We start from the raw sequence: 12,167 nt of genomic DNA on the forward strand, positions 1-12,167 counted from the left end.
TTCAATTCTGCTTTCCAGCTTTCCGAAGTTCAAGGTTAATTTAGGTTCTACCCATAAAATTTCCTTTCCGTCTCTCATCAGATTACTTTCTCCAACAGCCACGGAAAATTCAACGTGCCGCGACACGACTCCGGTCTCGTGATCTACTTTTCAACCGTGAACTTTCCCATTCAAGAGTAAAAGTAGCAACAGCAGCAACGACAGGCAACCGTTTATGCAAATTATGTAAACAATACATAAAAAAACAGCCGTCGTCGCCGTCGCATCAAGGGCGCAGTCAATGGCGTTTTTTTCCATTTTCCTCTATCATTTTCCTTCCAAGATCGGGAAGTAGCAAAGGAAAATCGCATTCAGAATGGCGCGCTGATTTTTTTCTTCGATTTTTCTTCTCGCGAAACGTGAGCGCGCGAAAGCGGAAGTGCAAATAATATAAGGAAGAAAAAAATGGGGTGTTAAAAAATCTCGCGGTACGCGCGTCCTTGTTTTAAAGTGAGAGTTTGTTTGTGACGTTTTCCGGGAGCTTTTTTTCCTTGCTTGCCATCGTTTTTTCGTCGTTTAAACGTTTTAATTTATGATTCCCAGCCAGCCATCAGCTGATGCTCGCGTAAATTTTTTCTCCTCTTTCGTCCCGAGAGACGCCATTTTCTCGCCTTGTTTGGGTGCCCGTCTTCATTATTATAATTTCTTCCGACGGCTTCCGGTAAAATTTTTGCTACAGACTCATTTTTTTTCTTGGATCGTTGCTGCCTTTCTTGCAATTTAGCGTTCAATGTTAGCAGCTGATGCCGGCACGCGGTGGCTTATGTATACTTTTTTTTTTCGTCCCGCGAGTTCAAAGTCCTTTGAATTGGGTTTATGTGTTTTAAGTTTCTTCATTTCTTTGAGGACAGTTAGATTGTCGTACCCTCTTGGTGAGGAGGAAGAAATCGATGCTAACCTTTTTTTTGTTATTTTTCTTAACTTTAAAGAAGAATGATTAAAGCATATAAGTTTATATGTTTTGTAGGAGAGAGTGGGGTAACATGCGCCATGAGGAAACTTGGGCCACTCTAAGTAGCTCAGCTGTGTGTTGAGATAAAATTCTCAATCCAACTGTCATCATCGTTGCTTTGCGTAAGCATGTTTTTCTTTATGTTGTTGACTGAAATACGCATCATATGCTTCTATTATTCAAATAGCCTAGAAAAATGTACTTACATGCTCAAATTGCATCCGTGAGAAACCTGAAGTACATAACAAAAATATATTCGCTTATAATCTTAGTTTTGTCATGTTCTTCCACGTGGAAAAGGAATTTTTGATGAAACATCAATAAGTCACACAAACGTAACCGATTTGCAAATCATTGCTTGTGGGGAATCGTGTGCCACATTTTGTGAGCTATGTTGGGTCACCTATATTTTGGTGTTTTATACACATTCAGAACTTAAAATACGTTATAAATATCAAAAAAGTTTTCTTATGCCAAATGAAGAGTTATGAAAAATGTCTTGTCCATCTTTTCTAATGCGATAGAGACGAACATAAATCCTATAAAATGATTTTTTTCCGAAACGTTCGCGATCCAGGTTTTAAGAACTATTCGATCAAACACAACTCTCTTTATTATTTTATTATTTGAAATTGCTTTAAAATAACTAAATAAATCATGAAATTTCCGTTTTGAGTCAACTCATGAACTTTGCCATTATCTAGTCAATTTCGATTTGGTGGTCCACGTTTCCCCACAGTTTTTCAAAATAAAAAAAAATACTTTTTTTTTAAATAGTCAGAATTCGGGAAATTAATGTATTTGAAAAATTAAAAAAAAAACGCCTAATGATATCTGAAAGATGTATAAATCCTTTCTATTTATATTTTACTTTTTATTTTTAATAATAAAAAAGGATTGAGGCAAGGAAAATGAGTGATATCCCACTCTCCCCTACTATATTTCAGCCATGGGAAAAATAAGGCAAAATAAGTCACACACAACGCACATATTAATCACTTTTGCAACTTTCAAGTTCATTCATGAGTACATGTCAGCCTATATGTAACTTTCAAAGCCTTCATTCGAATAAATTTGTGACTTTTGGTTGCTTGGGTAAGGCGGAAGGGCGTATAAAAACTTGTAATGGTTCATGTATTTTGGATTGAAAAACTGAAACCATTGAATGCTGCTTAAATTGAAGAATTATTCACACCTATAAAATGACCAATAACAATAAAACACATTTTAGTGTAAAATAAAGTCTGTAGATCATCATTTAAGCAGTCTTCCACTAGAATCACCCAAATTGAAATCATTCTTACAATGACCAACAAAATCGATTTCAATCATAAAAACTTGCTTATTTATTTTGAAACACTGTTGACAACAAAAGAACATTTAAAAGCAGGACGGTGAAACATTTTCGGAAAAAAAATGCGGAATATTAGTAGTCCCCTCCTTTAGACGGGGATTACTTAAATCGGCATACTAATGAAAACTGTTTGAAAACCAGTTGTCAAAAGCTCAATCTCTAAAAACATGAGAAAACTAGAAATGGACCTTTTTTCGAAAATGATCAGTTTGATAGTCTCAGAAACCCTTGGTCAATGAGTTTTTTTTTATCTAAAACACTTTTAGAAAGTAGGATAAAAGAGTTACCAATATTCGGGATTGATCTTTTCAGAAATACAAATTCATTGGTAAGAGAGATGAAGCATTGGTTTTATAAATTTTTTGCTGAAATTGTTTCACACATATGTATATATTTAACTGAGATATTTGAACTAATAAAAAAAGTGAATATTATACATATTTTTCAAATTTTCCAACCCCGCCTTTAGTCCAAGATTACCCGATTTTATCCGAGTTTGCCAGGATATTCAATATTTGATTTGGGAACAGCTTGGCCCGGCCCGGCTGCCCGAATGTCATTCTTTTGAAAGCCTTAAATACCATTTTCTATCGGTTTATAAAATTTGTTGAAAATATTTTTTTATCTTGATTTTTGTTGGGTAGTTTCTAATTTTTTGACAAAATTTGCTCAAATATTGCCCGAATTTTGGTCGTCAATTTAGAAATTGTCCGGATTTTTCCAGGATTTTTTATACAAAATTGCCCGATATTATCCGGCCGAATACGTGCTGAAAAAATGTTGGCAACCTTACTTTAGATTGGGTTTTTTTTTCTCAAAAACCAATCCAGATTGGTGCTAATTCTTGAACCTAACTTTCAATAAGTTTTCTAGATCGGAAAATACTCAAATTACGGATTTTTAAAGCGATCAAATCGATAGTTTTTCGAAAAAAAGGTCCATTTGCTGTTCTCTCATATTTTTAAGTTTCTCACTTTTTATGAAAGGAGGGTCTCCATACAAAATTATCTCTTCTCCACATCTTATGTAGAAAAATGGAGGCGTTTTCTTTGTAACACCATCACGTATAAATGGTCGGTCGGAATAAATTGAAATTTGGTATCCGAGGGTTTTTCGGGTCAGAGATGGTTTGTATAAAAGTTTCAAGAATCTAACTTTTTATGGAAGGTGGTTCCAATACAAATTCGACTTTAAACGGGACACAATCCATACAATTTTTTTACGATTTCCAAAAAAAATCGATTCGCGAGCACGATAAAGTTAAGGACGTGTAGATGAAATTTTACATTTATTTTAAACTAGCTGACCCGGTGTGCTTTGCTACACCTTTCAAAATTAAGTGATATTTAAATTTTTTATAATTGTTTTATTGGCATTATTTTAAATCAAATTAGAACATAATTCATAAGTAAAAGCTATAAAATGAGAGCTGCAGCTGGAGTTTCGAATTGCAACACAAAGATAACTTAAACTTATATCCTGAATCTTGTTTTATAAATTTGTGTTGAAGATCTGATAATTTTAATCTTTCTGGAGGGTTTCAATATAATCGTACATAAGCAATCTAACTTATAAAATATGGTTGTTTTTGCTTGATATGTTCTGGATTTATGCTAAAAAACTGATATTAGAGCCTCCTCTCCTGTCCTTCCCTCCACCCTCTGCTGAATGGCGGACGTGATCTTTAATAATCATACCGATTTTTTTCGTTCCCAAAAATCCTCTCATATCAAATATCGTTCCATTGGTTGATAAGTTTTTAAGCTTTACAACAAAATGTATATTGAGCCTCTTCCTTTCTTCCCCTCTTAACACTGTAAAGCGTAACCGTAGAAACATATCTCCTAACCAAGTACCTTTCCATGCCATATTTGTTTCCATTTATTGGATTCGTTAACATAAATTGAGAACTTAGGCTAACAAAATTGTACAAAACAAAATTGGGCTCTCCTCCCTCCTCCTATGTACCTACTCACTGAAAAGAGGATGGTGTGTCAGATAATCATAGAATCATACCAAAATGATATTCCATGTTAAGTTTTGTTCATTTCTCGGATTTTGTAAAAAAAAAAAGTTAAATGTAAGCCTCCTCTTCCCCTCCTATATCCCTAATTCTATCATCCTACTGCAAGAAAGGAATTGTTTCACATAGTAAAAGTATTTTTCGCACTCAAATACTCTTTGATGCCAAATTTGGTTTCATTGGCTCGATTAATTCTCGAGTTATGCCAAAAAAAATTGTATGGAAGCCCCCCTTTATATCTTTTCGCTAAAAAAGATGGGGCCTCAATTTATAATAGAAACATTTCTCGTACTCAAATTCCCTCACATGCCAAATATGGTTAAATTTCATCGATCAACTCTTCAGTAATACTGAAAATTGAAAGGGAGACCTCTCCTCCCCCTTTTCATCCACCTCTTTGAAGGAATGAGGGATACCAAATATTCTTAGAAGCATTTCTCGTACCCAAATATAGTTCCATGCCAAATTTGGTTCCATTTGCTGTTGTAGATCATGAGATATGTAGCAATAACTGTACGAAACTTCCCTCCCTCTTTCTTTTCTCCCCGCTGGAAAAAGGAAGGGGTCTCAAACAATCATAAGAATATGTCACGTTCCAAAATACCCGCCCATGCCAAATTGGGTTCCATTTGCTTAATTAGTTATTGAGTTATGTAAAAAATATAAAAGAGGCCCCCTCCCCCTTTATATCTCCTTACTGGAAAGAGGGAGGGGTTCCAGATAATCATAGAAATATTTTTCGTATTCAAATACCCTCACATGCCAAATTTAGTTCCATTTGCTTTATTAGTTTTTGAGATATGTAAAAAAAATATGAAGGAGGTCCCTCCCCCTTTCTACTGGAAAGAGGGAGGGGTCTCAAATAATCATTCAAATATTCTTCGTATCCAAATACCTTCCCGTGTCAAATTTTGTTCCAATATCTTGATTAGTTTTCGAGTTATATGAAAAATTGTAAGGTAGCCCCCCTCCCCCCCTTTCTATCACCCTACTGAGAGGAGAGAGGGGTACCTTATATTCATAGAAATATTCTCCGTCCCCAAATACCACCTCATGACAAATTTGATACAATTTGCTTGATTGGTTCTCGAGTTATGCAAAAAATTGTCAATTTTTTGGGAGGCCCCTCCCCCCCTTCCTGTTAGGGCGAGGGGTCTCAAACCATAATAGGAACCTTCCCCGACCTCCAATACCTCCACCTGCCAAGTTTCACGCAAATCGGTTAAGTAGTTTCTGAGTCTATAGGGAACAGACAGACAGACAGACAGACAGACAGACAGACAGAAATTCATTTTTATATATATAGATTATACATTAAAGGTAAAACGAAGTTTACAGGGTCAGCCAGTTTATTTTAAAAGTGAAATTTACTGTGTTTTATTTCGCAAAATTAAAGTTCATTATTAGATTCATAACATTTAAGTAGGGCTTCTGCTTGTAGCATACTAGAGGTAAGCGAAAAAAGTCGCTTTTGATCTGCAATGTGTTTAAAAACTCACTGTTAATTTTACAGAAGTAAAAAAAAAAAATATTTTCCTCCAACTTTCAAACTTGGATCACTATTCGTTAATACATTTAAAATTATATTTTAGAGGTATACAGTTTGTTGAACTTAACATGTACATATGTTAATGTATCCAAAAAAAAATCAAAATGTAGTAATTTAAATAACTCAAAAGACATAAGTAAAGCCGCCACGTGAAGTGAACAGTTTGCTTCAAAATGCTTCCATTTAAATAAACAATATGTTTTTCTTAAAAAAAACTGTTTTTTTTGCAAAAACAACCAAGTTTATAGAAAATAAAATTTAAAAATAACTATGAACGATTTTCTACCAAATATTCAGTGTTATCAAAAGCTTCTTTCAATCGTAGGTAGGAATTGGGTTCTACTTATTTCTTTCAAGTGGTAGTTAATACAAAGAAGAGCTTTATTTTTATATACAGGTTATTTGATCTTATAAACATCAAATGATATAAAAAATTGGGCCAAATAGAACATAACTACAAAACTGTTATCTCAACAAATTTTAAACATTTTATTTTTCAAGCTATTGCAACTTGTTTGAAAAATTTTACAAAATATGATTTAAAGATGCCTTCAACCATGGTTTAATAGGTTGGATTTGAGTCGGGATTCTATTCGTATATTTTCCCGTCTCATGTCCAATCATTATTCCTTAGACGCGGTACTCTATCTGACATTGCTGGCAGCAATTTGTGTAGTTGCGGCCAAGGTTACCATGACATCGAGCATAGATTTGGACTACATGTTCGAAATCTACTTTTTTCTAAAAGCTATCGAGCTTCGTCTATAATTCTTTATTATTTTCATATTTCTCTTTCTATCTTCCTTTCTACACTCACAAAGTGTTTAGTAAAGCGAACAGTTGAAAACAACCGAAATCAATTTTGACTCCTTAAAACCTAAAGGTATGATCCGTTTCAAAAAAAAAAAACTGAAAAGAATGATTTAAACATTTTATTTATCACTTCAAAATGTTTCCCATATGAAAAAATTGAGATAAAAATATTTATTCCAATATGCCAATCATAAGAGAATAATATGAACTTTATAATTCCATATTTTTAAAGCAATATTGAACTCACAATTTTTTTTGAAAAAGTTTTCCAAAATGTATGTTTAGTTGGGTTTAATTGTTCCCTAAAGTTAAAAAAAAAATACTATCCGTCATTGATTGTCACGAAATTACTAATATTATTACATCTTATATATTTAAAAATGGAGGCGTTTTCTTTGTAACACCATCACGTATGAATGGTCGATCGGAATTAAGTGAAATTTGGTGTCCGAGGGTTTTTCGGGTCAGAGATGGTTTGTATAATAGTTTCAAGAATCTCACTTTTTATGGAAGGGGGTCTCCATACAAAATAATTTTTTTACCACATCTTATATATAAAAATGGAGGGGTTTTTCGAGTCAGAGATGATTTGTATAATTGTTTCAAGAATATCACTTTTAATGAAAGGGGGGTCCTCTTACAAAGTTATCTCTACTTCACATTTTATATATAAAAATGGAGGCTTTTTCTTTGTAACACCATCACGTATTTACGGTCGGTAGGAATGAAGAAATATTTGGCAACCGAGGGTTTTTCGGGCCAGAGATGGTTTGTATAATAGTTTCAAGAATCTCACATTTTATGGAAGGTGGTCTAAATTCAAATTCAACTTTATTTTTACGATTTCCATAAGAATCGATTCGTGAGCACGATGAAGTTAAGAACGCGCAGATGAAATTAAACATTTACTTTATACTTTAGAAGGTAAAACGAAGTTTACCGGGTCAGCTAGTAATTAATGTTTATCTAGTAATTATCTGTTGAAAAGGACTCAATACACTGCATTTATAAAAAAAAACTGAAAATTTGCGCCTTAAATTATGCAAAGACTGTAGGATAGTAGACAAACTTTAAGAACTCTCTTAGTCTGATAATTACAAATTGTGAAATAAGAACTAATATGGCAAACAGAAACCAACGGACCGTTTATCTCCGGATTTTGCAAGATTTTTGCTTAGGGTACCCAAAATACATGATCCATTCTCCTTTAACCTAAAAAAAACATCACAACTTTTATCGTCTCACAAAAATACTTCTGGTTTGATTACGAGTTCATGTGTCGTTCTAACCTTTAGGAACATATAGACTTGAAATTACACGCTGTCCAAAAATGCAAAAGACGGCGAGGTGCCAAATTTTCCCAAAAAGATATGATGAAATTTAGAAAGGGTATCAAGAATACCCATTCTCTCCTACATATGCATGTAAATGGTTGAATTTATTATGGATAAAGCATATCCATTATACATTAGAAATCAGTATAAAAAAATGGCGTAAGAAGGGTAAATACATTTTTAAATCAAGATTTGTTGAACATCATTTAAGGCCCTTAGAGCCGAAGGGGTATAAGTGCATAGAAGCTTATTGCGAGAAAACAGGATTTTCAGTTCTTGTGTTTGGCAATTTTCCATATATTTTTCGAAAAATTTTATTTTGCTCATCAAATATAGTTTGGAATATGGAAAATCGTTTGGCAACATTAACTCAAAATCGGTCGTTTTGTCACTTCAACCCCTTTGGCTCTGAGGCCCTCATTTTAAATTGAAGTTACAAATGATTGATTTATTTTAAATGCTTAAGCATTTCAAACCATTTCTTATCATAATACTCCAAAAAAAGGATTCAAATTATGCCGCAACAAATGCTATCATATCGGATAGGACCAACCCAAAATGATATATTTTTTCCGACCGACCGACCAAACGTCGTCGTCGACCGACGTAATTTTCTTGTTTATACAAACCAAACCTTTATTTCCCATTGCATTTTGGGATTCCATTAATGTTTCAATTTCGAGCCTGGTGATGACACGAAGCTGGGACAAAAAATCCTAAAAAATTGGGAGAGTGGGTAAGTGAAAGCAAATATTCCGCCGCCGAATTCGCCCCATTCAACATTACTATACCTACCAATGGCAAACGCCACAGGAAGTTTAATGAATGTGTACGACGCGCGTAATAGCAAGAGAACGAGCGGGCGGACGGCTGGAAAAAATATGGCGGAAACAACAAACAAGCCGTAACGTAACCGGCAACGATATGGGTTTGGTCTTGTTTAGGCTTTTCGCCATTCGCCATACATAGGCGGAGTGACCCTTCACCGTCCAAATGTACAGGACCCTGGTGGAAATTACGTGGGAAGGTGGGTGGTTTGCCGAATGGACTGACAATGAACGTTTTCCCGAGGGTGGAAAAATGAAAAGAAAAATGGAATCGACAGGATATGGTTATTTATGAGCCAGGATTCTAATGGAGCATGCACCTCGATTCGTTGGCAATCCATTCTATAGATTGTTGAGTTGAAACGAAACTCAAATTCGTTGCATATTGTCTAAGCTTTTGTGTTGTGTTTTTTAGAAACATAGATTAAAATTATAATTACTGGTTTTTTTTCATTAATTATTTCAAGGATATATCGGTGGAAATAAAATCCTTTTTGTAATAATATTTCAATTACTGAAAAAACAAAGTATTAGAAGGATGATATTAAAGGACTAGAAGATAAAAGTTTTGGAAAATTTTTACAATGCCAATATATTTTTTAAAATTGATTTTGAAAGTAACTTTTGGTAAAGTTAAACTTATCTAACTGCTATAGTCAGTTAAGTGTGGTTTTCACGACATGTGATATTTTGCATCGTTACCATGAAACAGTCCACAAAAACAAATTAACGGTGTGATAGTTTATCTTAAAAGATGATTGTATTCGGATTTTTTTTTATTTTGATAACTGGTTCCTGAATAATGAACTTAGAATCAGAAATTACCTTCATGAGAATAACGATTCTATCTCAGAAACTTCAAGATAGATTATAGCAAAATTATGCCTTAACAAACACTTCATTAAAACCATCTTTATAAAAAACTAGCTGATTTTACCCGGCCTTGCTCGGGTTCGCATAAAATATAAATCAAAATGAGTCGTTTGACTTTTCAAAATTTTGTAAGCTTTATATTCGTCATAATTAAAAAATTTGGCGCATGTTTAGCCATGTAAAGTTTGTTAGTCTTTTTAAAGTTTTTTTTTGAGATTATTCACTGTGTTTATCGTTTCCATATTTAAGAAAAACTTATAGGTGTGAGGTTTGAATTTAAATGCATTCAAAATAATTTCCCTTGAATGCTTATTCATCCTATCACGAAAAACATTTTTTCCCCGCCATTTCCAAGGAAGCTTGAATGGATTTGGCCTTATTTTTTTTTATCTTCAAATGATAATTTTTCTTATATCTTTCCTTTCCCTCATCTAATAAAAATTTCTTTTGGAGTTCATCCCTCCTTTCAAAATGAACGATTTCCCTGTACAATGGAATATTCAAGTTTCTGTGCTTAGAAATTTCTAAAAAGACTTCCGAATCTGAGTTTATGAGTACTTTTCCTTAAATGCTGAAAGTTCCACAAACAGTTTTTTGAAGTTATCAAAAACAAATCATCTCTAAACCTGAAGTTACCATTATAATGTTGAGAGAAAGGTTTTATTTAAATTAAATATCAATGTTTCTATTCTTGGGCACAAACAACCCATTAATTTGGGTGAAGGGTGATCACTGTTAAAATTCTTAGATATCATGTGTTTGAATTCGCAGTACTAAACGGTTCTACCATAAGTTTTCTCAAAATTGGATGATAGAATTGAACACATTGATGACCAAAAATGATTCAAAAGTGACCAATTTAATTGAATTGTATAATTCTAAAAATCTCAGATTTGTTATATTTATTATCTTATCTATTTTCATCAAGATATTTTTATATCTCATCTATTTTCTAATTCCCCGTTTAAGGGGGGAGTAGGGTCTAACGGGTAAAAAAAACACCATTTTCACGATTTTTTTAGAGCTATCGTTCAAACAAATGTATTCAAATTTTTTGCATTATACAAAGCAATGTTAAAAGAACATAGTATTTTTTTCGTAGAAAAATATTGAAAAATGAGCCGGTGACGGAGCACTTTCGAGGATGCCTTTTAGAAAACAGGATTTGCGGTGGACACTGTATCTCAGCACAGAATCATCTGAAGTCAAAAAATCGGAGAAAAATATTTTTAATAGATATTTTTCTGGACCCCAACGATTTTATTTAATTTAAAAAAAAAATTATGAAATTTTTGTGGCAGTTTGAAGTAAAAACTACGATTTTTCAAGAAAAAATCCGCCATTTTTTATCTGTAAAATCTCCCCAAAGTAAAAAAACAAAAAAAGGAAATCGTTGGGGTTTGGTATTTTATATGTAGAAAATATGTTCCAAATTTGAAAAGAATCGGAGAAGTAGTTTTCAAATAACGATGTCCACTGACTTTAAAAATGTGCTTCCGAGAAAAACGCGTTTGAAGTGTCTGCTCTAGAATTCTTACAGTATTAGATAAGAGGAGATAAATTCCTATAATTTCTACAGTTTTGCTTCGATTGACTTGAAAATTTGACACAAAATTCTTAAAATGTTTTACAATAAGAAAATAAAAAAAAAATAAAAATCGATTTTTTGAAAGTGTTTGACCCTACTTCCCCCTTAAATTCCCCGACGGCTATCGACGGCTATCAAATCGAAGCATTCAAGATCAGAATCTTATTATTTTTTCTTTCTTTGTGTGGGATTCTAAAAACATGTTAATTCTTAGATGCTAGAATTTATTAAAAAATGTTCATTCGTTTTTCAGCATTGATTCCTAATAGTTATTCAGCTGAAGAAGACAATTCATTGTTCACTGATCAGTTCACTGTACATTCTTGTAGTCTCTCAAATCCCCTTGGCGGCGGTAGAGAGCACTTTGAAAACCACTACAATTTAAGTTAATATATTTCTAACAGGTTTATTGTATTTTTTAATGCAAAATGTAGACTCATTATTTCATCCAAATATATCCACGTGCTTTGAACAGTAGAAGGACAAAAAAAACCGCCAAAGTTTCCCCTTTCAAATCCTTAATGCTCAGCAAGCTTTGATTTGCTGTCCAGTACACGTGAACTCTGAATGGTCGTTTCTAATGCCTGGCCCATGGAGATGGTGAAAAAAAAAACCCCGCCAAAGGAAACAAAAATCTGTTAGCAAAATGTGTGCCATGACTTTTGGTTTGTGTGAATAAAACCGAAAGTTGTATGGGAGGGTCCCTTTTCTTAGGTGGGAGGGGCTCATAACTATTACTAAAACCTTACCCTGGTTCAACTACATCTCTGTGCCAAATTTCAGGCTGATCGGTTCTGCGGTGTGGATTTCTATAA

The sequence above is a fragment of the Uranotaenia lowii genome, chromosome 3 (genome assembly GCF_029784155.1).
Source record: "Uranotaenia lowii strain MFRU-FL chromosome 3, ASM2978415v1, whole genome shotgun sequence".
Classification (NCBI taxonomy): Eukaryota; Metazoa; Arthropoda; class Insecta; order Diptera; family Culicidae; genus Uranotaenia; species Uranotaenia lowii.